The sequence below is a fragment of the Aotus nancymaae genome, unplaced genomic scaffold, assembly GCF_030222135.1.
Source record: "Aotus nancymaae isolate 86718 unplaced genomic scaffold, 86718_ANA_hifiasm-v0.15.2.pri h1tg000025l, whole genome shotgun sequence".
In the NCBI taxonomy this organism is placed as follows: domain Eukaryota; kingdom Metazoa; phylum Chordata; class Mammalia; order Primates; family Aotidae; genus Aotus; species Aotus nancymaae.
In genome coordinates, this window is record NW_026988438.1 from 17,397,663 (window position 1) to 17,423,574 (window position 25,912).

The following is a 25,912-nucleotide window of genomic DNA, read 5'->3' on the forward strand; positions in this document are numbered from 1 at the left end:
TATGAAAACCCTGAAGAATTTCAGGTTTGGTTTTGGACATTGGTATCTGTTTTTTTCTCAGTTGATCTTTTGTTTGTTTGGTTTTGGTTTTTGGTTTGTTTTTGTTTTTGTGAGACGGAGACACTTCTGTTACCCAGGCTAGAATGCAATGGTGAAATCATAGCTCACTTCAGCCTTGAACTCCTGAGCTCAAGCAATCTTCCCACCATAGCCTCCCGAGTAGCTGAAACTACAGGTGTGCACTACCACATCTAGCTAATTTTTAAATTTTTTTTGTGGAGACCGTGTCTCACTATGTTGCCCAGGATAATCTCAAACTCCTAGGCCTAAGCAATTCTCCTGCCTCAGCCTCCCAAAGTGCTGGGATTTCAGGCATGTGCCACCACCCCTGGCTCACTTGATCTTAAGTTGCAAAATCACATTCATTAATTGCATAGCTGTGGATGGGGAATTGGGACGGGATATGAGTAGTCATATATTTGCCTTCCATGGAGCCTGAGGAAGCAGGGCCTCAACTAGATTTAGGGAAGTACTCTAGTATTGAGAGGTCTTAAGGCCAAGAGACACCAGCTGCTTATTTCATTTTATTTATTCGATGTTATGAAAGAGAGTCCCTGGCAACCAGACACCTGGTTACTAGCCATGTGACTTGAACAAGTCACTTAACTTCTCTGATCCCCAGTTTTCTTATCTGTAAAACAAGGATTAAAATATGCAAGTCAAATGAGTTAAAATATACAAAGTATTTTGTAGACAGTTCAGCATCCTATGATATAAGGGATGGAGATTGTTCTCTTGTGTATTGTCTAGTTACCTTCATGTACTTTGCAACTGGTCACAGAACTATACCAAGGATCTGACCAGTAATAATACTGCATTTCAAAATTGACTAAAGTGACATCAACTAGATTTTGTGTGGACCCCTTAAAGGCCCACCAAGATCACTTGATCTACTCGATGTCCCTAAAGGCCTTTTTTCCTTCTGGTTTGGACCTTTGTTGACTATAGAATGCCTTTTTTGCATTTCCTTCTCTTTCTTGCTGTTGATATAGTAGTTGCTTCTTGAAATACTGTTAAAAATCCTCAGATTCTCTGGAAAGCCAAATTCTATAACTGGTTATCTGTAAAAGTTCTGAGTATAGAACAGGCAGTATGCCATTAGAACACACAATAAGTTTAGAGTTAAAGTGTTTTCCTTTGTGTACTGAAACACTTAAAAATTAAAAGCCCTGGGAATAATATAGTATATTTACTCTCTGTGCATTTTCTCTCAGTTCTTAGTCATCATGCTTTCCTGATGGCAGCTGATGGAATTGAAATGCTAATTTTAAAAATGTTCTACATCACACACTCGGGCCTGGGGGGTGGCGGCCTAGGGTAGGAATAGCAGTGGGTGGGGGGATTGGGGAGGGATAGCATTAGGAGAAATACCTAATGTAGATGATGGGGCGACAGATGCAGCAAACCACCACCATGGCACATGTATACCTATGTAACCTGCACGATCTGCACATGTACCCCAGAACTTAAAGTATAATAATAAAAAAAAAGAAAAAAAAATTTCAGTGCAGAAGAATTGCCTTCTAATCCTTCTTAGCCCTAGTGTCTGCTCCCTTAAAAACTAAGTCAATCTCTCTTTCCATCAAAGTTATCAAAACCCAGTCTCTTCATCCTGTATATCCATAAAATAATTAAAATCCTATAATTATGAAAAAAGTTCTAATAGTTGATATATTTAAAGTATTCAGCTTTTATTGTCCTGTTTTAAATGGGAACAAGAAGGCCTATCTAGCAAAGAAATATAACCTATTTTTGTATCTTATTTATTCTGTAAGTCCTGTACAGCAGAATGTTAATGTGGACATGCAGCTTGTAGATAATTTCAAATCTAGAAAGGGAAAATGCAATATATAGAGAATAACCACCGTATTTAAGGCAGTATATGACAAATACAGTGTAAGTGTACAAATGCCAGTGTACCCATACAAATACCATTGTAAATGACAAAGCCACAGGAATTAGGAGGGAAAAATAAGGATTGGCTTTCTAAAGTGGCAGATTTTTTTAGAATCTTGAAGATGTTACTCTGAGGCATGAGTGACACAAGCCAGCAGAAGCTAGGGATTTGAAGTCTTGCTCAAGATTTGCCAGTTTCCACTTGGGGAAAGACACCATTAGGCTGGGCACATCTGGAGAGATGAGTACAAGAAGCCAGTTAAGCAGGAGAGAAGTGGACTTGATTGTGGAGGCACTGGGAAATAGTAGTGGCTCTTGGGTGGGTGGCTGATACTATCATTGTTGTGTTTTCAGCTGATTAATCTTGTAGCAGTGTGCTTGTTTAGGAGAAATTGCAACAGGAGATCAGTCAAAGAGAATGGTCCTGTGGTTTGGAAATTAAATAATCAGGTCTATACCTGGAGTGGGGCAATGATGATTAATTGGAAGGAAATGAGAAATTGAGAAGACTTGACAGAACTTGGTTACTCATTGTCTAGAGTAAAGGAAAAACAGAAATAGGTAAGTTAATTGTCAGTTTGGGGAAGGTGATTATATAGTTGAGTCTTGTTGAATTTGGCCTGGAATAGGAAATTATATCTCAGGGCACTGTAATAACTTGTGGCTGCAACTTCTGAGCCCCACAAACTTTTGAGGAGTCATGGAATCTAGGAGAGATGCCAAAATACTAGAAGTGAGAAATGTTCTGTGTTTTTTTAAAAACAGGTAAAAGATGGATTCTACAAAATACAATCCAGCAAAATTGATACTGATTTGAGGTTATTAAGATAATAAGTTGTGAGCATATAGAAAAATAACTGGTTAAGAAGTATGAAAAGATGCCCAAATCTCACCCATAATAAGAGAAATGAAAAGTAAAATGATAGTGAAATATTTCCCCCATAAATTGAGGCAAGCAAAAAAAAAAAGTTTTATAATGTCAGGTGTTGGTGAGATTGTTAAGAAATGGATAGTCTCATACACCACTGTTGGGAATATAAATTGGAACAGATTGAGTATCTCTTATCTGAAATACTTAGGACCAGAACTGTGTTTTGGATTTCGTATTTTTTCAGATTTTGGAATATTTGCATATATATAATGAGACATCTTTGGGATAGGTTCCAGGTCTAAACACGGAATTATGTTTCCTTTATGCCTTATACACATAGCCTGAAGGTAATTTTATATAATATTTATAATTCTGTGCATGAAACAAAGTTTGTGTTAAGTACTTATATGTGGAATTTTCCATTTATGACATCACGTTGGCATTCAAGAGGTTTCAGATTTTGGAGCATTTTGGATTTTGGATTTTCAGATTAGGGATGCTCTGCCTGTAAAGCATTTTGGTGGTCATCTCTAAGTAAAATGCATATGTTCAGTGACTGGGCCTTTTCACTTCTCAGAAATCCTGATACAAGGGCAAAAGGAGGCATGAATAAGAAAATTTGCTGTAGCATTAATTATAATGGAAAAAATGGAAATAATCTGAGTTCATTAGTAGAGGGATATGTGAATAGACTGCTATGTATGGAATACTATGTGACAATTAAAAAGAGTGACATAGATCTATAAGAAATTATGTTTAAGGCACAGTGTTGAGTGGGAGAAAAGCCATTTTTAGGACTGTAGATACAGTCTGGTTGATTCCATTTATCTGAAGTACATGTGTATCTCATATAATTCACAGAACCAAAACTGGAAGAATATACAACAAACTGATAATAGGGACTCTCTTTGGAAGAGAATGAGAATAGAATAGGTGATAAGGTTGCCAGATTTAGCAAATAAAAATAGATAGTGCCTACATTTTCAATAATTTAATACTTTCAAATAAACAATGAAAAACGTTTTATTATAAGTATATTCCATGCAATATTTGGGACATGCTTATACTAAAAATTACTTATTGTTTATCTGGAATTCAACTTTAACTGAAAGTCTTGTATCTGACAACTGTAGTGGTTGGTAAAGTAGAAATTTAACTCCATGTTTAAGTTTTATACTTTTTCATAACACAAATGTATTCACATATTCTTTGTGTGATAAAAAAAATCTAAGTATGTATAATGAAAAATGTGAGAGAGATCCAAGATGGCTGATCACTAGCAGCTCGGGCTCGTAATTCCCAGTGAAAGCGCAGAGAACGAGAGGACGCCACACTTTCAGATGAATATTTGTTGCTCAGGGACTAGGAGATTCCCAGCAGAGGAGCCCCACGGGTCACCAGGGCGACTCTTGTGGCCGGCGCGGCGGTTTTGCTGGTGCCTTAGCGCGCCAGTTTTTGGTGCAGAGTCCAGAGATTCCTGGGCAGAAAAGCACCATCAATCTTAACACCGCTATTTTGGCCGGCGCAGTGGATTGCTCAGATTTCGGCACTGGGAATCAACAAGTTGGACATCAGCTCAGAGACCTAGTTAGAAAGTCGGTAATTACAAAGACAACAGACGGATAAATATATAATGAATGGAAGAAACCAGCGTAAAAAGGCAGAGAATACTCAAAATCAGAATGCCTCTCCCTCTACAGGGGATCGCAATTCCTCATCAGTAACGGAACAAGGCTTAATAGATTACACGTGTGTTCCAATAACAGAAGCAGGTTTCAAAAGGTGGGTGATAAGAAACTTCTGTGAATTAAAAGAACTTGTTCTAACCCAATGCAAAGAAACTAAGAACCTTGAAAAAAGGTTTGATGAAATGTTAATGAGAATGGACAATTTAGAGAAGAATATAAGTGAATTGATGGAGCTGAAAAACACAACACAAGAACTTTGCGAAGCATGCGCAAGTTTAAACAGTCGAATTGATCAAGCAGAAGAAAGGATATCAGAAGTCGAGGACCAGCTCAGTGAAATGAAACGAGAAGACAAGAATGGAGAAAAAAGGATGAAAAGGAATGAGCAAAGTCTCCAGGAAATATGGGACTATGTGAAAAGACCTAATTTATGTTTGATAGGTGTACCTGAATGTGACGAAGAGAATGAATCCAAGTTGGAAAATACTCTTCAGGATATCATTCAGGAAAAGTATCCCAACCTGGCAAGGCAGGGTAATATTCAACTCCAGGTAATACAGAGAACACCACAAAGATATTCTTCAAGAAGACCAACCCCAAGGCACATAATCGCCAGATTTATTAGGGTTGAAATGAAGGAGAAAATACTAAGGGCAGCCAGAGAGAAAGGTCAGGTTACCCATAAAGGGAAGCCTATCAGACTTACAGCAGATCTCTCAGCAGAAACCCTACAAGCCAGAAAAGAGTGGGGACCAATATTTAACATCCTTAAAGAAAAGAACTTTCAACCCAGAATTTCCTATCCAGCCAAACTAAGCTTTATAATCGAAGGAAAAATTAAATCTTTTGTGAACAAACAAGTACTTAGAGACTTCACCACCACCAGGCCTGCTTTACAAGAGCTTCTGAAAGAAGCACTATACATATAAAGGAACAACCAATATCAGCCTTTCCAAAAATATATCAAAAAGAAAAGAACATTAACACAACAAAAAATTTACACTAACTAATGGGCAAAACAGCCAGCTAGCATCAAATGCCAGTATTAAACTTATATATATATTCTAATTGGATAAAAAGCCAAAACCCATCGGTATGCTGCATCCAGACCCATCTCACATGCAACGATACACAAAGACTCAAAACAAAGAGAAGGAGGAAGATGTATCAACCAATCAGAGAGTAAAAATAAACAAATAAACAAAAAGCAGGAGATGCAATTCTCGCCTCTGATAAAGTAGACTTTAAAGCAACAAAGAGCAAAAGAGCAAAGAAGGACATTATATAATGGCAAAAGGATCAATGTAACAAGAAGAGCTAACGATTTTATAGATCAACGAGACAGAAAATTAACAAAGACATTCAGGACTTGAACTCAGACCCGGAACAAGTAAACTTAATAAACATTTACAGAACTCTCCACTTCAAATACATAAAACATACATTACCACCTCACACCTATTCCAAAAGTGACTACATATTGGGAGTAAATCACTTCTCAGTAATTACATAGCATTTCATAGGTTTAAATGAAATATTGGTTGGCTGCTTGTTTGTTATTTTCTTCCCTTATTCCTTCCTGTCTACATCAAGTATAATTATTGGTATAAAAGAGGTTTTCAATACCCATTACTAAACTGCATTCTAGCCTGGGCAAGAAAGAAATACTCCCTTTCTCTCTCTCTCTTTCTCTTCCTTTTTCTTCCTCTTCTTCATTTTCTTTCTTTCTTTTTTTCTTTCTTTCAAAAAAAAACAAACAAAAAAAAAGAAAAGTGTAATAAGCACTAAGAGTTAGCTTCTTTCATTAATCAGTTGTCTTAAGATCTAGTCTCATAGTCGCATTTTCATGTCATTGCTAAGCTGGTAGATCAAAGGATATTATAGCAATACAAGATTTTTATTGAAAAGGACTTTTTAATTTAGGGTCCCCAGCACTTAGTATAATGCCCAGCATATTCTTTTGCTGTATATTCAGTGTTTATTGGATGGCTGGATGGATAAATGCAGTATGAAGCAGATTTGGGGCCCAAAGTGAAAAAGCAGCAGACTTATTAGCAATACAGGTTCCTGCAAATAGTGACTACATTTTAAATGTTTTCATGGAAAGTTATTTTCAAACTCAAATACTCTACCCTCTACCTTAGGTTCAAAGAGTAAAGTACCACATTTGATCAGTTCTGAGTTGCCCATTTTTTCACAAATGGGTCTTTGAAAACAAAATGCATTTTGAAGTCACTGTTTGCAGGCATCAGTCCTGATCCAATGGTGATTGCCTGCATATATGCCTGAAACGCAGAATTACTCAGTGGCATGCGTGAAAATCCTAGAGGTCACAGTAGAATTCTACTGCTCTATCATCAGTGCCCTTCATGGGACAGAAGACAAAACTGTGTGGAAAACACAGACATCCAACAACTCTGAGTAGAAAAGGATGTGAAAGAGCAGGACTCTGAATATGATGAAATTCTTGGAATACCTTCATCAAATTACTTCACTTAAAATTTAATTTTTAATGTATGTTCAAGAATGATATAGACAACAATCCAAATATGAAGAAGTCTGCAAGAAAACCCTGTTAATGGGTATAATTAAAACTTCTAAATGATAAACTAGTAATTGACAACCATTTGTTTTTCCTACTATTACATTAAGGTAATAGTGAATCTTAATATAGCACTTTAGAGTCAATAAAATTGACATGTTAATTAGCTTGATTTAATCATCTCACAATTTATACATTTATCAAAACATCACATTGAACCCCATGAATATATATATAGTTATTACTTGTCAATTAAAAATAAAATACACAAAATTACCCAAGGTTGCTGGCAAGAAAGGTAAGAATTAGAACCCATAAAGCCTGTACTTTGAGTCTCTTGCAGTGTACTAGAGTGAAAGGAAGAGGACCATACACTTTTTATCTTACTTATAAACTTTCTACTCTTTGTGTTTCAAGAAATTGAGAACTATCCAGGAAGTTAGCAGTGATAAAAATGTTGTATCTTTAACATTACTTGGAGAAATTTGGATTCTTCCAAATGCTGTAAAATGATAATATGTACATTCATATAATAGTTTTAACTTTTCAAAGCAATTACACACTTGCATATTACCTGATTAATAGTGTTTGAGAGAAACATCATATCCTCGCATTTACCAATGAGAAAACTGATACAGGTGGAAATTAGGTCAAGTACTACCTAGAAGAAGAAGCAGATCTCAGAGGAAAACTGAGGTCTCTGATACGGTTTGGGTGTGTCCCCACCCAAATTTCATCTCGAATTGTAACTCCTATAATTCCCATGTGTTGTGGGAAGGACCCCTTGGGAGTTAATTGAATCATGGGGACAGTTTCCTCCATACTGTTCTAGTGGTAATGAATAAGTCTCATGAGATCAGGTGGTTTTATAAGGGAAAACCCCTTTCATCTGGCTCTTATTCTCTCTTCCCTGCTGCCATGTAAGATGTGACTCTGCTCCTCCTTTGCCTTCCGCCATGATTGTGAGGCCTCCCCAGCCATGTGGAACTGTGAGTCCATTAAACCTCCTGTTCTTTATAAGTTACCCAGTCTCTGGTATGTCTTTATTAGCAGTGTGAGAACAGACTAATACAGTCTCTGTCCCAGTCCATGAAACCTCTAATGATGAGCCTGCCAGGGAGGTCCTGAATAGCATAACTGTACTGAAATAACTTCCCAGATTTGGATGAATATTGGAAAGACAGGGTTTTTTTTTTTAGTTGCAAAATAAGAGATGTAGAGTAAAGTGAGTACACCAATCTCAAGCATACAGCTTGATGATATTTTACTAGTGTAACCATCCAGATCAAGATACAGAACATTCCAGTCTTCTTCATGCCTTCCCCGTTCTATAACTCACTCCCCCAGAGGTAATCACTACACTGACTTACTTCATCTAAAAAAAGTATGTGCTTTTTGTGTACAACTTCTTTTACTGAGGAGCTTATCTGTGAGATCAGTTTTTGTTCCTCCATCTGCCAAAATGTTTCCCAAGTGGATAGACCATTTGTGTTTTACCCTCAGTGTATGTGACTGCTCCACATCTTTGTCACCTCTTGATATACTCAGCTTAAGCCATTGTAATGGTATCTTGTTGTGCTTTTAATTTTCAATTTACTGATGAGTATGAGGTCAACCTTTTCATAAGCTGCTGGACTTTGGATTTCCTCTTTTGTGAAGTGCCTGTTCACATCTTTAACCCATTTTTAAATATTGGATTGTATATCTTTTTCTAATTAAGTTTCAGGAGTTTTTTATATATTGTGAGTGTGAGTCTTTGATCAGATATGTCCAGTCCAAAAATCTCCCAGGATGTAGGGATTTGAATAGGATCCTTCTCCTCTCTCTTCACCTAGATAAAGCAGCAAACTAGTGGTTTTATCACTGGAACCTCTCTTCTGAGCACTTAAAAAACACAGAGACAAAATGTTTCCCTACTCCCTTTTAGCCTATTTTAGCAAATCATAATATGGAACTCAAACATCCCCTACTTGCACATTTTAAGTCTCCAGTAAAATATTTTTAATTGCAGGCTAAATATATGTGACAGGTAATGAAGCCTCATAGCTAGGCTTTTAAACATTAAACACTTTAAATTTCCAGTATGCATTTTATCTCCCAAAAAAGTACAAAAGGAATATATATATTATACATATAAAATTTTAATTGGCAAATTCAGGTAAAAAGAGTTTACAAACTTTAAAGATGAAAAACAATTTGTTTAACTTACCCATTGTGCTGCTTTGTGAATGAAGAGTCTAACTTGGTGTGTGGAGGGTGTGTGTGTATGTATGTGTATTTTTAGATGAGTGTAAACACTCTATTCCTCTTAAATATACAATTAAAGTACAAAATAAAAGTAAGCTACATTCAAATACAGGTATTAAAGAAATATTAGATAGCATCGGTGAGCCTGATACCTCTTGGCAAACCAGCAAGTGTCATGTCTGACACTCTGAGATGACCCCAAAATCTGTGCTAAAAAGTTGCCTGCTTACAGAGATCAGTTTAAAACCTTCAGAAAATATTTTTGAAATGGAGTCTTGCTCTGTCACCCAGGCTGGAGTGCAGTGGTGCCATCTTGGCTCACTGCAACCTTCACCTCCCAGGTTCAAATGATTATCCTGCCTCAGCCTCCTGAGTAGCTGGGACTGCAGGCACATGCCACCATGCCCAGCTAATTTTTTGTATTTTTAGTAGAGACAGAGTTTCACCGTGTTAGTCAGGATGGTCTCGATCTCCTATACCCAAGATCCACCTGCCTCAGCCTCCCAAAGTGCTGGGATTACAGTCATGAGCCACCACACCCGGCTAGAAAACATTTTTGAAAGGGTCTGTATGCTGATTCTGAACAGAAGCAGAGATTGGAAATATTCAAGGAATGAAAGTACAATATTTATGTCAAAAGAAACTTCTTACTTAGGGTATTTTCCTTGGTTATTTTGCTATAAACTTTTGATTAAACTTTTCACTCTCAACCTAAACAAAGTTCAAGGCTGTTCTGAGAGACCATTATTGATTTATTTTCATTCTAAAATAATTTAAACAAACTGAATAAATCTTAAAAAACAACCCAGTACTTATTTATATCATTGTTTGCCTCTAAAATGGTTTATTTTATTGTCTGTCAGCAACAGTTCTAGCTTTTACTTTTCCAGTAAGTTTATTCTTTAAATATTAAAAGCATAAAACTTACTGAGCAGCTGTTCTTCCCTAGGATCTGTCAGGAAGTGGCAGGCAAGAAAAACAAAAAAAAACCTAAATAACTTGTACTTACTATCTTCAAGTAGCTGTAGTCTGTTGAGGACATAAAACAGTATTGTTTATCTGAAATTTAGAAAATTATGTACAGTTACTTATAAAACTCTGAAGTGCTATGCTGTCTGTTTCTGTGGAGTATTTTTTAAATGGTCCTTAGAGGATTTATTTCACAAACTTTATCAGAGACTTATTACATTTTTTATTTTCAGAAGACTGCTGGCTACTAACTTGAAAAGTTTGGTTGACTAAGAAACATTAAAATATATGTATAATTTTAACTGGTCAATTCAGAAGAATCCAAAAATTAAAAATCATCCATAATGCTACCATTTTCAACACCTGACAGAAGTAACAATCTTTAACTGTAGCTATATTTTTTTCCAAACATTTTTATATGTATTCAGACTAAAGTTGCCAGATTTAACAAATAAAATCAGAACATTCAGTTAAATTTGAATTTCAAAGAAACAACAAGTGACTTTTTTTATTTAAGTATGTTCCACATATTGTATGGGACACACTTAAACTAAAAAGTATTTGTGGTTTATTAGAAAAGCAAATTTACCTGCGTGTCCTATGTTTTATCTGGCCATCCTAATGCAAACACAGCCACACCTACATAAACATGTACATTTATCTCTTGTTTTGTCTAAATAAAGTCAAGCCGTATACATCACTCTAAGGTTAACTCCTTTCTCTGTCGATTTATCTAGTTTATATGTTAGAATTACCCATGTTCTTTCTAACTGCTGCTGGATATTACATATAGAGACACATCGTCATTTAACTCTTCCTCTATTGGTGGATATTTTAGCTGTCTTCATTGTTTTACTCTTTCAAACAAAATAGCACTGAACGTGTTTGTGTTGACTCATTGTAAAATTGTTGGTTGTGTAGAATGAATTCCTAGAAGTGGAATTACTAGGTTGTAGCATATTTTTAAAGTAGCATTTGGTCATTCCTTTCATACTTAGTCAGTGTCTAAGGCCGGAGACTTGAGGAGACGCAGAGGGACCAGGTGTACCTGGGCACAGGTCAGGAGGAGCTTAGGCTTCTGATGGAATCGACCTTGTGTGTGTTGGGCACCTTTCTGACTTCTCAAAGTCAGCGTCCCGCTCCCCCTGTTTGCTCCATGGAACCAGTTATCACTGTTCTCCAGCCTGCCACAAGAGTTGGCCCATCATACAAATATAGAATGAGTGAATGAATATTAATTTATTCAAGGGGTTGCTGAGAAAAAATAATGAAATAATACATGCAAAGTACCTGGGAAAAAATAATGTATATGAAATGCCTAGGATGCTTCTTTATTTTTCTCCTCCCACCCCCATTTCTAGTTACTTTCTTAGCATCAAGAGGCTGTAACCTAGGGAGGGTGACATTGCAGTTAGAGTAAAGTGGAATAAGTTCTGTGCCAGAACTATGCTCAGAGTGTTGTGGGATTATATGAGTTGGGCCTGTGCATGTAAGGAGAATTGCCCAGGATGTGGCCAAGAATTGCTTAAAGCAAGCCTTGAAAAACAGGTTGAAAAGAGCCAGACAGAGAAGATGTGTATGTGTATGCTGGAAGATGTGTGTATTTCAGGGGAGAGGACAATGGAGCAAGCATTCCAGGAAAAGGGAATAGCATTGCAACAGGACAAAGATATAATAGAGCATGTCACCCTCAGAGCATAGTAACAGGGACGTAGGAACAGCTGGCAGTTAATCCAGAGGTAGTTAGGAAGCAGACATTAAAATGCTTTAGATAACAATCAAAGTTTTACCTTTGTCTTATGGTGAACAGTGGGGAACTTCTATATGATTCGGATTTACCTTTTAGGAATCACTTAGGGCCAGGCACGATGGCTTACGCCTGTAATGCCAGTACTTTGGGAGGCTGAGGCAGGAGGATTACTTGTGCCCAGGAGTTTGAGACCAGCCTGGGCAACGTAACAAGATCCTGTCTCTACAAAAATAAAAACAAAACATTAGCTGAGCATAGTGGCATGTGCCTGTAGTCCCAGCTACTCAGGAGGCTGAGGAAGGAGCACTGCTTGAGCCCAGGAGTTTGAAGCTGCAGTGAGTTTCACTGCCGCACTCCATCCAGCCTGGGCAACAGACTGAGATCCTGTCTCAAATAAACAAGACAAAATGAAAGAAATGTCACTTAGTGCTATGGAGAAAAGACTAAAGATGCATAAATCTAAAGATAGGATTTCTTTGTGTTGGAACACCATTGTAGTAATCCAGGCAAGAGATACTGACTACTTGACAAGGGCCAAGGAGATGGGAGAGAAGGGTTTATTTGAAAGATAACGTAGAAACTGTAATTACCAGGACTTGGTGACTCATTAGATATGTGCTTAGGAGGAGAGAAAGAATCTAAAATGTCTGTCAGATTTCTGGATTGATCATTTGGGTAGATGGTGGTACCATTATACCAGATAAGAAATACAGGTGGAAGAACAGGTTTTGATGGAAGTGAAGAAACTGTATTGTTATTTTGGAACAGATAGAGGTAACAGTTACCATGGAATTTTCTAAAACACATAGCAGGAAGCATTTGTACATTTGCACCTGCAGAAGTTTGCACGTCCGGAGCTTGGGAGAGCAGCCCCAGCTGCCTTATGACTTGGGATGCCTCAGAATGTGACTAAATGTTGAAGCCACGAATGAATGTGAGGTGAGGGGTGAAGGCAGAGTTTAAAATTTAAGCTACTCTTAAGAAACATACTTGCAGAGGTATTCATGGAAACACAAACAAATGGTGAATGTTTGTGGCAGCCATCATAGACAGCAGCAAAGGGAGCTTACCAGAGACCCAGAGAAGGCCATACCGAAAGCCCAGATGTATTTGGAGACCGGGATGTGTAACCACTTCAGTCTTGTTATGAAGATTTTCTCTCAGCAATCTTAGTTGCAGAGATGGGCACGTCGTTCTGAGATGAGGCCTTAAGGACCAGGATAAGGAACAGCGGAAGCCAATTTTTGGTGCCTGGAAAAAGAATAATACCAAAAGCTGACTGGGGGTTTTAGGTGGGCCAGGGAAAGTTTGAAGGCAAAAGGGGCATGTTTAAGAAAACTAGTTCAGGCCGGGCGCGGTGGCTCACGCCTGTAATCCCAGCACTTTGGGAGGCCGAGGCGGTGGATCACGAGGTCAAGAGATCGAGACCATCCTGGTCAACAAGGTGAAACCCCGTCTCTACTAAAAATACAAAAAATTAGCTGGGCATGGTGGTGCATGCCTGTAATCCCAGCTACTCGGGAGGCTGAGGCAGGAGAATTGCCTGAACCCAAGAGGCGGAGGTTGCCGTGAGCCGAGATGGCGCCATTGCACTCCAGCCTGGGTAACAAGAGCGAAACTCCGTCTCAAAAAAAAAAAAAAGAAAAGAAAACTAGTTCAAGAAGTTATAGGACCCTATCTTTTAGACAGGGTTATCCCTGAACCAGAGTAGCACTGAATGCATAAATGTACCTGTACTTGGATACGTGTACTCTGGTATGCTGAAGAGTTTCCTATCCATAGGGATGCCCATGTTTCCCTGAGCAATTCCTATATACAGGTTTTTTTTTTGGGGGGATGGAGTTTCACTCTTGTTGCCCAGGCTGGAGTGCAATGGCACAATCTCAGCTCACTGTAACCTCCTTTCGGGTTCAAGCAATTCTCTTGCCTCAGCCTCCCGTGTAGCTGGAATTACAGGCATGCGCCACCACACCCAGCTAATTTTGTATTGTTAGCAGAGATGAGGTTTCACCATTTTGGTCAGGCTGGTCTCAAACTCCTGACCTCAGATGATCTGCCCGCCTCAGCCTCCCGAAGTGCTGGGATTACAGGCGTGAGCCACTACACCTGGCCTATGACACCAATTTTAACATTAGCTGGATAAATTCTTCTTTGTAAGAGTCATGAGATTGTTAACCCAGTTCTCAGTTTTGCCTTGATGGGTAACACTTCAGTTCCATTTGGCCTGAAGGTCCCCCTTCCTCTGGGCCTCCATGCTTTTCCTAACTAGTTGTGACCACCCAGAACCTCTTCCTCCTGCAGATTAAAGAAGGTGTTAGTGAGGCGTACCTGGTCCTCCTCCCCCTGGAAATACATTGGCTACCTTTGTCGTAACTGACTTCAGATTAAAAAGTCAGTCCTTGCAATAACACAAGATAAAAAATGTTGAAGTCCTGCCTCTGTGGAGTCCCCATAAACAGCTGTGCATGCAGCTCTACCCAGAACAGATAATATGCACAGATGTGTTTATGGGAAGGAGGCACCGGGACTCTCAATGTGTTGTTTTCAGTTTCTCACCACTGCAAGGGTTTCTTTTCTTTTTCAAGGAGGTACATTGTGGTAAGCAGTGTTTTATGACCCATAATAAAAACCCTTGTAAAGACCATTTTTGACCAAGTGAAGCTAAGTGTTGTTTTCAGAGTCCTTGTTTGCCCCTCTCCCCCTCTCTGTATTGGAATGCGGTTCAGCATTAATGGATAACATAAGGAAATAATGTCACAAACTCTAGTTCTTATTTGTTAAGCTGAGAAAGCAACCAGAGTTAACTACGTAAGCAAGTTCATCTGTAATGCTTTTCCCTATTCAGTAGTAGCTTCAGAATATGTATGTTGATTAAGTAAAACGGTATATTTCATGCTTACAGTCTGTGGTTATTCTCCTATAAAAGCACCCAAGGACAGTTTCAGGAAATCTCAGTAGTCAGAGGGGCCTACAGAAAAATCTGTCCAGGTATAGGGAAAAGCAACTTAAACCAATATCTTAGCAAGTTGGGTCATTTACAAAAAGAAACATGTAATACACTCAGTGAATAATAACAGACGATTTCTAAGGACCTAGACTTTCAAAATTAAGAACAGACCATATAACATTTGATTTAATTAAAACAATGGATATTTTAAGGGTTATATTATAAGTTGTGTTTGTTGATCTTAATAAAGAGTGTTAGGGAAGATGGAAGGCTGTCCACATACTAACGGGAAAACTCAGTGGATCTGAACTTACAGTGTTACCAGATACCATCACTAGTGGTGGGTACCAGAGCCTCATCTTCATTTAGTGGCACCAGTGCTGAACCCATTACCCAGCCTGGGAGGTTTACACATTTTGTTTTCAGTCCTTGCAGCCACCCTGCAAGAAAGTGTTGTCTCTATTTCACAGATGAGGAGACTAAGGCTAGACGCTAGCGGAGGGGAGCTTAAACAGCAGGCCCAGGTCACACAGTGTGCAGCCTGGAAATGCAGCGGAGCCCTCCAAAGATGGGCCATTAAAATCGAACTGTGAAAACAAATAGTGACGTATTTGTCTCTTGAATTGCCTTTCCCCTTGCTTTTTGTTTCTAATATTCTAGTTTAGACCTTCTCTATCTTATGTTCAGAATAGTATCATAGCCCCCTTACACCACCTCCCATCCATTATGTATGCTAATATGTCAATAATAGCATGCCATTGTTTTACACATTTTCACTAGTTACCCGCTGACTGTAAGATCAAGCACTATAAACTCCCTGTGTCCACCCAGCAATAAATCCCTTGCAGTGTGGTCACATTTAGCAGTGTGGTCCCATTTAGCAGTGTGCCCTTTTTAGGACCCTGCCTGCTGGAGCTATAGCTGGTCTACAAACACATAAGTACTTCCTCCTCTACTCCTCTGCGAGTGTCTTCCATGACAGATGCTTCCCCACGCCAAACCTAATACCAGCCTTCCTCCCAGATTGGCATAGATGCTGCTCCCTCCTTGGTGCTTACTCAGTGCCTAGAGCTCTTGTGCCATTTGTGGTCCTTGGCACAGACTGACATGAAGTATGTAGATACATATTCTTCTCTCTCTGCTAAAATATGAGCTCCTTGGGATACTTCTATGCTTCTATGTAATATCTCCTATTCAGGTGCTTCCATGTAACATCTAACACAATGCCTTACACATAGTAGGGGCTTCATAGTTCTTTTGAATAAGTGGTAGCAATTTATTATGTGTATAAACTTTATAATAAATAAAGTGCTTAATCATATAGCCTATGTCATATATATATCCATAACACACATAATTACATATAAATATATATTATATAATCTATAATATGGTATCTTGTTTAAATCTTTTTTTGAGGTCATTTCCTCAAAAACAGATGTAAAAACCAAGGCCTGCAAAAGTTGTAAGTGACTTGTCTTAGATTATATAACTTGCAAGTACAAATTTATATCCAAAGCTTTTAGCCCAAAACCCAGTGTTTTCTTTTAAATCATACTGCCTTCAAAGATGGAAATTTACATCTCGTGTAACTGACTCACTTAGGTTTATACATACCCAAAAGAAACTTCTTTTATACTTTCATCCCTCCACTTGGCAAGCGGTCAGTAGATTCTTAGTGAGTAACCAATAAGCCACAATGCAAGATTATGGCCTTTTTGCTAAAGAAAGACTCAGGCACCAGTTTCATCAGTGAGTATGTTCTGTAACTCCTTTACACAAAGCCAAGAGCAAAGGTCACTGTAATTCATCTTAATGCATATTCATAGACTATTGGGTGATTCATTTAATCAAATAAAACCAAAAGATTTCTGTGTATAAGGTGCCTTGTTGGATTCTGTGGAGAATATAAAGATGCATTGCATTCCTGTTCCTCAAGGAGTTTGTAGTCTAGCTGACTAGCGCTTGGCAGTTTATAAAACAAATCAATATGTAATATAAAATACTCAAATGTCTAGGTTCTCTCCGTAATTCTGTGATAGAGGCAGGGCAGGATTTATCCTGGTTTTTATAAATGAAATACTGAGGCCCCAAAGGTTGGGACTCAATAGGAACTGGGGACTACTAGAGGAGGAGGGAAGAGCTGAAAAACTGCCTGTTGGATACTATGCTAACTACCTGGTGATGGGATCATTCACACCCCCAAACCTCAGCGTCATGTAGTTAACCTTTGTAGCAAACCTGCACGTATACCTTCTGATCCTAAAATAAAAGTTGACAAAAGTAAAAAATGAAATAAAAGATCTGTACTATTACAAAAAAAGAAAAGAAAGAAAGGAGATAGAACTTGCTTAATGAATTGACTAGTGGCTGAGATGAATGGAACTTAGTAACACTGGATTAAGAGACCGTACTTTGAGACACTCGGATATGATGATACGAAATTAAAGCATTATTAGGGGATTTGGCCAATAGTCCAATTCTGCATCCAAATGAAGACTCAGGCAAAGTGATATGATCCATGAAATGCTTCATAGAGGAAAAGGTACTTGCTTATAGTCCTACTGCGAGCTGTGGAACTATGTCCTGAAATCCACGTCTCTTGACTCCCTGGGCAAGTTGCTTCTGAAAGAAATGGTAAGATAGAAAGGAAGCATCCTTCATTGTTTTTGTTCCATGCTTCAGTGTTCATTATAGCCATGGGCGTTTTATATTTCTAAAATAATAAGCCCAAAGTCTCAACACACATATGAACATGTTTTAATGGCTAACAGGTATGAACACTAATTTATATGCCATGCCTCTTCGGTCCCTATCCCCTAATCCAAACCTGCTCTTTCTGATTCCCCTGGAGTTTTATCACCTTCCTCCTCAGAGGAGTCAGTGAGTTCTTTTTAAGCTAATGGCCTTTATAGATTTCATGGTCATTTTTAGTTTTGTTTGGGCCCTCACTTCTTTATGAAAAGTCATTGAGCATTTATTGACACCCATTAACACAATGTGATGAGGCCAATAAATCTAGAGGAAGAGCGATTTAAGCAGAACCCTCTCAGGAGATGGAGCTGTGGGACAGTAAATGAGTAAAGATGGCAGAAATCCACAGAGTACCAGGTGGCAGGGCCAGAGAGCTAGTTGGACTTTGGCAGAATGGCCTGAAGCAGGAGAATAATCTCATAGGATCAGGTTTACACTTTTAAGGGTTTAGTCTAGACGGAGAGTACAAGATGGATCTGCGGACTGAGCTCAGTGGGGAAAGGCTAGGTAATAGTGCATGTGAGGAAGGAGAAGGCAGACCAGGCCTGCTGCAGTATGAGCCTCAAAGGTGTAGGAATTGTATTTTAAAAGACACAACTTGACTGAGAAACCCACAACAAGAATAAGTGAGGAAAAGGAAAGATGCAATATTGTAAGGGTGTCTGTTATCCCCAAATCAATTTACCAACTTTTAAATATCATTGAAAATGCTAAAATAATTTTTGGAAGGTGTGGGCACTCAATAAAATGATTCTAAAATCAGTCTGTAATCATAACATACAAGAATATCCAGGAATGCCAGGCACGATGATGCACATCTGTAGTCCCAGCTACTTGCCAGGCTGAGGTGGGAAAATAACTTGAGCCCAGGAGTTTTGAGGCCAACCTGGGTAATCTAGTGAGACCAGTCTCTAAAAATAAATAAATACACATTTTTATTTTAAGAAAATATTCAGGAATGTTTTATAAAGAGTAGAAAGAGAAACCAGCCTGGCCAACATAGTGAAACCCCATCTCTACTAAAAATACAAAAATTAGCTGGGCGTAGTGGTGGGAGCCTGTAATCCCAGCTACTCGGGAAGCTGAGGCAGGAGAATCATGTGAACCCAGGAGGCAGAGGTTGCAGTGAGCTGAGATTGCGCCATTGCACTCTACTCTAGCCTGGACAACAGGGTGAGACTCTGTCTCAAAAAAAAAAAAAAAAAAAAATGGAAAGAGAAAACTTTCCTTGAAGATATTAAAATTTACTCCAGATATTTAATAATTAAAGGAGAGAGGTACTGTAAACAGAGCCAGGGACAGAAGAGTGAAAGTCCAGAAAATAACTTCAAGTAATTTAGAACATGAGAGATAGTGGTATTTAAAATTCGTGGTTAATTTAATGACTGCTTAAACCCTTTTGCTAATCATAGTATATAAATAAAAATAGAATAATATAGAACCATTAAAAATTAAGCTATAGATATATTGCCAATAGATCTACATGCAAATGAGTTCAGTATTCAGTGTGATGTGAAAAAGATAGTTACAAAATTGTATGCATTTGCATTCCATTTATAAAACAGAGACTAACCATCTGCATGAGTATTATGTAGATGGAAAAATTGAATGAGGTTAAAGAAGTCAAAGTTCTGAAGCTAATGTTAGCTCAGGCATCCCAGGGATGTTGGCGTCCTGCAGGAAGATGTTGAGTGTGAGGGAGACAGGGTGAGCCAGAGTCCCTGAGTAACATAGAGAGTTAATAGGAAATGATAGTGATGGAGAAGGCGATATTATAAACATTAATGGAAGGAAGTGCATACCTCAAAAAGAAAAGGATAACCACCTGGAAGGGGTAATTGGAAACAAGAAAAGAATGTTGGTATAGGCCCCATTGGGTCTGTACCTCACCCTGGGGTGAACCATGATGGCTATAAATGAAAAATAATGTTCATAACATGTTTAAGTTAATATAATTTTAATTAAGTTAGATTTGTTAGAATAATTTTCAACTGCAAATTACAGAACACTCAATGAAAAACCAGCTCCAGAAGAAGGCATTATTATTTACGTAACTACAAGTAAATGATTATTATTTACATAATAATATGTAAATTATTATGTAAATAATATTATTACTGGAGGCAGGCTGCCCGAAAGTTGATGCAGCTATTCACTGATGTCATCAAAGACCCAGACTCTTTCCCTGTTTACACTCTGGCCTTTTATATGTACAGATGATGTCTCATTATGTTTCCAGATGGTTGCTACAGCTGTAAGTTGATGCTATAAAGTGGTAGCATTCAGTATAAAAGACGTGGGTGAGGAATGGGAGATGAGGAAGTGCAACAGAGAGCATTCTGCTGTGCACCTCTTAGCAAGGAGGAAAATGCTTCATGAAACTCTCTAGCCAATTTGCCCATACAGGACTGGGTGTCATGTTCATCCATGGATCAATTCCTAGCAAAAGGAAATGTGATTGCCTTCATTGGCCTGGACCAACTCTTCATGGCTGACAACCAGCAGTGTCTTCTACATCACACAAATCATAATCTGCTCTACTCTTGTGGAAAACCAGCTTCTCTAAGCATTACCTCATTTGAAGAGGAAGGAAATACAAAGTGAGGGGAAAATTCTCAAAAGAGGGAATTGAGAGGAAGAATGTTTAAATAAGAAGGCATTTTGTCCAATTGCAGCTATTAGAAAGCTTATTAAAATTTCTTCTTTTTTTGAGAGCTGTCGCCCAGGCTGGGGTGCAGTTGTGCAATCACGGCTCACTGCAGCCTCGACCTCCCAGGCTCAAGTGATCTTCCTACCTACGCCTCCCAAGTAGCTGGGGCCACAGGCTTGAGCCACCATACCCAACTAATTTTTTGTTTTTTGTAGAAACGGGGTCTCCCTATGTTGCCCAGGCTGGTCTCAAACTCCTAGGCTCAAGTGATCCTCCAACCTCAGCCACCCAGAGTGCTAGGATTACAGGTGTGGGCCACCACCCCTGGCCTAAAATATCATTATAGAAAAATGTGTGTTGAAATGTGGAAATATTCACAGCACATTGTAAAATGTTTTTAAAAGCCTCACAAAACAATGTGTATAGAATGATAACCACTTGGGTCATTACACAACAACCTAGGCACTTAGGCTGCATGTTTTCTTACTTTTTTACCCAGTGCTGATTTTTATCTCCTGCTCTGAAGAAATTATATTTAGCATTGCATATTTGTAGTTTCAGTTCCTGATGATTTTCCACAGTGGGTTAATAACAGCCATTATGATGAGGTAATGATTTAGTCTTTCATACTGTTGTTTTAAGTCATTACCTTGTTCCTCAAACACCAACATTTTCAGGCTTGGTGGAAATAATTCGTATCTTTTTTTTTTTAATTTCTAGTTAGTTGAGACTGATGATAACCTTCTCAGCATTATCATCACTTCCAGGAATGAATAAAAAATGGGTTCTGTTCTCATTTCAGAATGCATATTTGATTATTAAAATTTACATGCAATGCCACTTTACTACACTTCTATCCAATTGCCTAGAAGCAGTAAAAATAAGAAGCCAGTGTTTCCATTTAGGGTCCATGAGTTTGTTTCTCCTGAGGGGCCCTGAGGCGATGTGTGCCTAGCTCAGCGCGCACAGTGGCAAAGAGACACGCACTATGACACAGCTTGACCATGCTGTGGAACAAAACTGATATGTGACTGTTTTAGGTTGCCAGTTAATGGCTTGCTTCGAATTCACCTATTACAACTTTCCAGGTAATCTGGAAATTTTAAGGAATCTTCTTGAACCCTCCTCTTGCTTTCTCAGAATTTGTTTTGTCCTTTGTTTTCTGGATGAAGCATTCTTTGGGTCCTCCTGAGGACCAAAGTGAGAAGTAGGGGAGACCTGCTTATAAGCAGCCTTTGAAGCTCATTGTTGACATTGCGAATTGATCAGTGAAAGCACACAGGAACGCTGTCAGGTTTTGAAACAGAGTAGAAGATGTGTACATACAGCAAGCTTGACGTGGGGACTTGTAGCATAGATTCTCCCAGAATGCAGACAGGAGTGCATGGAATCTCCAAGGAGTGAATGAAGTCACTTGGCTAACCCTCTAGGACCTTAACATGACTCTGTTAATCACTATTTCATTGCTTAGGTAGCAATATTAGACCACATTTTAGGGGGGAACTATGGGAGAACTAAATTTCTGGGAACAGATCCAGCAATTTCACTTCTGAGTATATATCCAAAAAAAGTTGAAAGCAGAGTCACAGAGAGATCATTGTACACCCGTGTTCATAGCAGCAATATTCATAGTAGCCAAAAAGTGGAAATTTGGATGACCAGATAAACAAAATGTCATATATACATACAATGGAATATTATTTAGCCTTAAAGAGGAAGGAAATTATGACACACACCACAACATGAATGAACCTTGAGGGCACTATGTTAACTGAAGTAAGCCACTCACAAAAAGACAACTACAGTGTGATTCCACGTATGTGAGCTATGTAGAGTAGGCAGATTCATAGAAACAGAAAGTAGAATGGTGGTCGTCGGGGCTGAGGGGAGAGGAACATGGGGAGGCATGCAAGAGAAGAAGTTTTCTGCAGGCTCAGGTGACCTTTCCCTCTGCTGCTGTAATCGTAACCCTCACCTTAATTCAACATGTTCTTACTGGTTTAGTGCAAAAAAGTCTTTGTTATATGGGATGTATTTTAGGCTCTGGGCTCCTCTAACACCCTTCATAGGAAACAGACAAACCATTATGGAGAGATTTCTGTGAAAACTTGAATAACAGAAGACTATGGTTTACGAAGTGTAAGGAAAAGAAAAGATTATCTTTGCCTACACGCTGGATATGTCTTGTTTTTAATATTTAAATAAATTGTCAATGTACGTTTTTGGTGCTAAAACTTTGAGGATGTGAGTATCGCACTAGATATTGTCTGTTTAAAATTGTCATTCTGTGACTTATTATATGATATGACTTAGGTGTTTTTAGTGTCTTTTGGAACTAATCATTCTTTTTTGTAATAAGAAATAAGGCCCAGGCCAGATGCAGTGGCTCACACCTGTAATCACAGCACTTTGGGAGGCCAAGGCAGAAGGATTGATGACTTCAGGCTAGGAATTCGAGACTAGCCTGGGCAACTTAGCAAGAGCCCTGTCTCTACAAAAATTTAAAAGTAGCCAGTCAGGGTAACACATACCTGTGGTTCCAGCTACTCAGGAGTATTGTTTGAACATAGGAATTCGAGGTTGCTGTGAGCTATGATGACACCACTGCACTCCAGCCTGTGTGGCAGAGCAAGATCTGTCTCTAGAAAGAAAAGAAAAAGAAAATAAGACCCCACGATAACTCTTTTCCCTTTAGAAAAGCCTGAAGTAGTTTTTTAGTTTGCTTGTTTGTTTTAATTTTAAGTAAGAGGATTAGAGCTCTAGAACACCTAAGAGAAATAATTACAAGACTGCAGGGATTTCTTGTGTTCAGAAAGGTCCAGAGTCTTTTTAGGGGCTTTGCCAACATAAAGCCCCACCTAAGATCTCTCGGAGCAGACTTCATTCCACATTGGTGTCCTGTTGAAACATGCTTGTAAGTCACATGTTTTAAAAAGATAGAGTGAGGGTCCCAAGTGACTGTTTATTGTAGGTATGACTACATGTCCAAACCTTTTATACCAGAACTGTGCCGTATAACATAAAAAGGGAAACTTTTAAGCCTGCTTTTAACTGAAAGAGCCTTAATTGGTGGTGTCTGTAATTTCATTGCATTGCATCACTACGGTTACTATGAAATATTTGAGTCATATATGGGACAGAATAATTTAGATTAAAATCTTCAGGAGCTAATTTAAGAGTATGTCTCACAATACTATAAATTGAGATAGAACAGATAATAAGCTTAAGTAGAGAATCCTTTGAAATGTCTTTGATCAAAACACTTCTTGTGATTCTGTAGGAAAGGGGTTTTTTCTTACCTCATTTAATGTTGTAATTTGTTTATTTATATCATCCTCTGGAATTGGGACCATATCCTATGATTATTTGGGACCAGAGTTCCTGGCATAGCTGAATGTATTTCACCTTTGAAATTAGGTATTGCAATAAAGGATGGCTGAAGACTGAGGTTCGCTAGTTGTGATAACAGGCTCATAACGCCCAACAACCTAACTCATGGTTGAATTACTGAAGGTCATGAGATGTTTGGCAGGATTTTGTTTTTTAAGTCATTAACTCAGTGTTTGTTGGTTGAGAATTCCAATTGTATCTAGGTATTGGAGATTTAAAAGAAAACTCATTTGCTAACCAAACAAAAATTTTAAGTAGCCTAATAAAATCTAAAGAATGGAAATTCTTATATAGAAGCAACCTACATCTATAGGCGCTATGCACATGGCATCAATGTTATTGCAGTCATGTGGATTCATACTGCCTAACCCATGCTTTGGTATGATATTAACAAGCCCTTTTAATCTACTCTACCTTTAAACAAAGGAGAACTAGGCCTGTAGTGTAAGCGCCACAGTAACACAACTAAAACTGAATAATAATGATTATGGCATATCCCAGGGAGAAAAACCATGCAGCCATTAAAAATCTCATTGTACAAAAAAAGTCATATTGCAGAATTTTATTAAAGTGGCAAAATGTTGACGATGAATTGTTACATGTTTTTAAAAGAGCCACAAAATAATGTGTACAGAATTATAACCATTTTTACTTAAATATACTTATACATACAAATATAATGAAATATGTAATTTTTAAAAGACAGACTAGAAAGACACACAAAAAAAGTGTTATTAACAGTGAAGTTTTCTCCATTCTCCAAGTGGTGGAATTTTTGAGTGATTTTTCTTCTTCTCTGGATTTTTTAAACATTATTTTCTGCATTAAACATGCATCTATACATCTTATCAATTTTTAAATTAACACATAGTATGTGCTATCACACGAATAAAAGCAATAGACATGTTTTTAAATTTTTATTCTGCTAATTGGCTGCTAAAATTGTCTGAACACTGCAGCATGAACCAGATTTATTCTTTGTACTGTTTTAAATGAGTGACACTTAACTGTATAGAAGCTAAAGATGAGGAGCCAGCATGACATTACTTTAGGTTAGTCATGCTTTTTAAAATTCAGTGCTTACAAGTTGTGTGCATGTGTTTCCAATAAAGGCTTATTTGCCACAGCAGAAGAGGACTTCTTGAACATTTTGTGCTACATTTTCACACTCCTGCTTCTTCATTGCAACTTATTGGACCTGCAGTGTTTCTCAAGTCTTGAAGGGCTTTCCCTCCCCAATGCAGTCTTCTCCAGAGTTTTGGGAAGCTTAGAAGGTAACCCCTGCCAGTTCAGAATATTCACTTAGGGGGATCTCAGAAATGATTCTAGGTCACTGCATGCCCCCTCAAGTGCTTTGTTCACATCGATCTTGTAGCAGTGGTCATGTTTTCCTTTAGTTGTTTGTGAATCTGTCTCCCCCAGAAATCAGGACACTTATCTTGGCAATAATCATCCTAATAATTACCATTTGTCAAATGCTTACCATATGCCAGGAACTGCACCAGCACTTGGCATATGTTACTTCATTTACCCCCCTAATAGCAGGAAAAGTAATTGCTACTTTCTCCACCTAATAAAAGGAAAAACTAAGGCTTTAGTTTTAAACAAGCTAGGATATAAAGACAGAACTCCCAACTCTAAAGGAAGAACCAAAACCATAAACCAGTAACCAAAACTGTAAACCAGTGACCAGATATACTGTTCTCAGAGGATTCAGTGATCCGGCCAATGATAAGTGTATCCTTATAGCCGCTTTCAGCTCTGAAATCTATGAGAGTGCCCAGTCATTTTTCTAACCCTTGTATTAACAAAACGGCTCCATCCTCCCTTGTATACACCATTCTCATAATATTTGGGTGAGGGGAGTAGGTCACTCTTAATTATCACAAATTTCAGAGGATCATGACATCATGCCCAATGTCTTAGTTCCTACTTTCCGACACTGTTCTTGAGCGTTAAATCTTGTACATATTTATATTGATCCTAAAATTAGAAAAAGATCTGATACTGGTCTATATTCTGAATGCTCCCCTCCTCCATGCTGGTTAATAATAACAGTAATAAGAGCTGCCATTTACTAAATATTAACTATGGTGCTGAGTGCTTTACAATGATCCTATGCTAAAGTGGGTTTTGTTACTTTCCCAT

At 38.3% G+C, this 25,912-nt stretch overlaps 1 protein-coding gene across 5 annotated transcripts in view; it reads left to right on the forward strand.

The window, feature by feature from the left end:
* CDK6 (cyclin dependent kinase 6) overlaps positions 1-25,912 on the forward strand; it is a 239,880-nt gene that overhangs the window by 85,526 nt on the left and 128,442 nt on the right. The window lies entirely within an intron of this gene.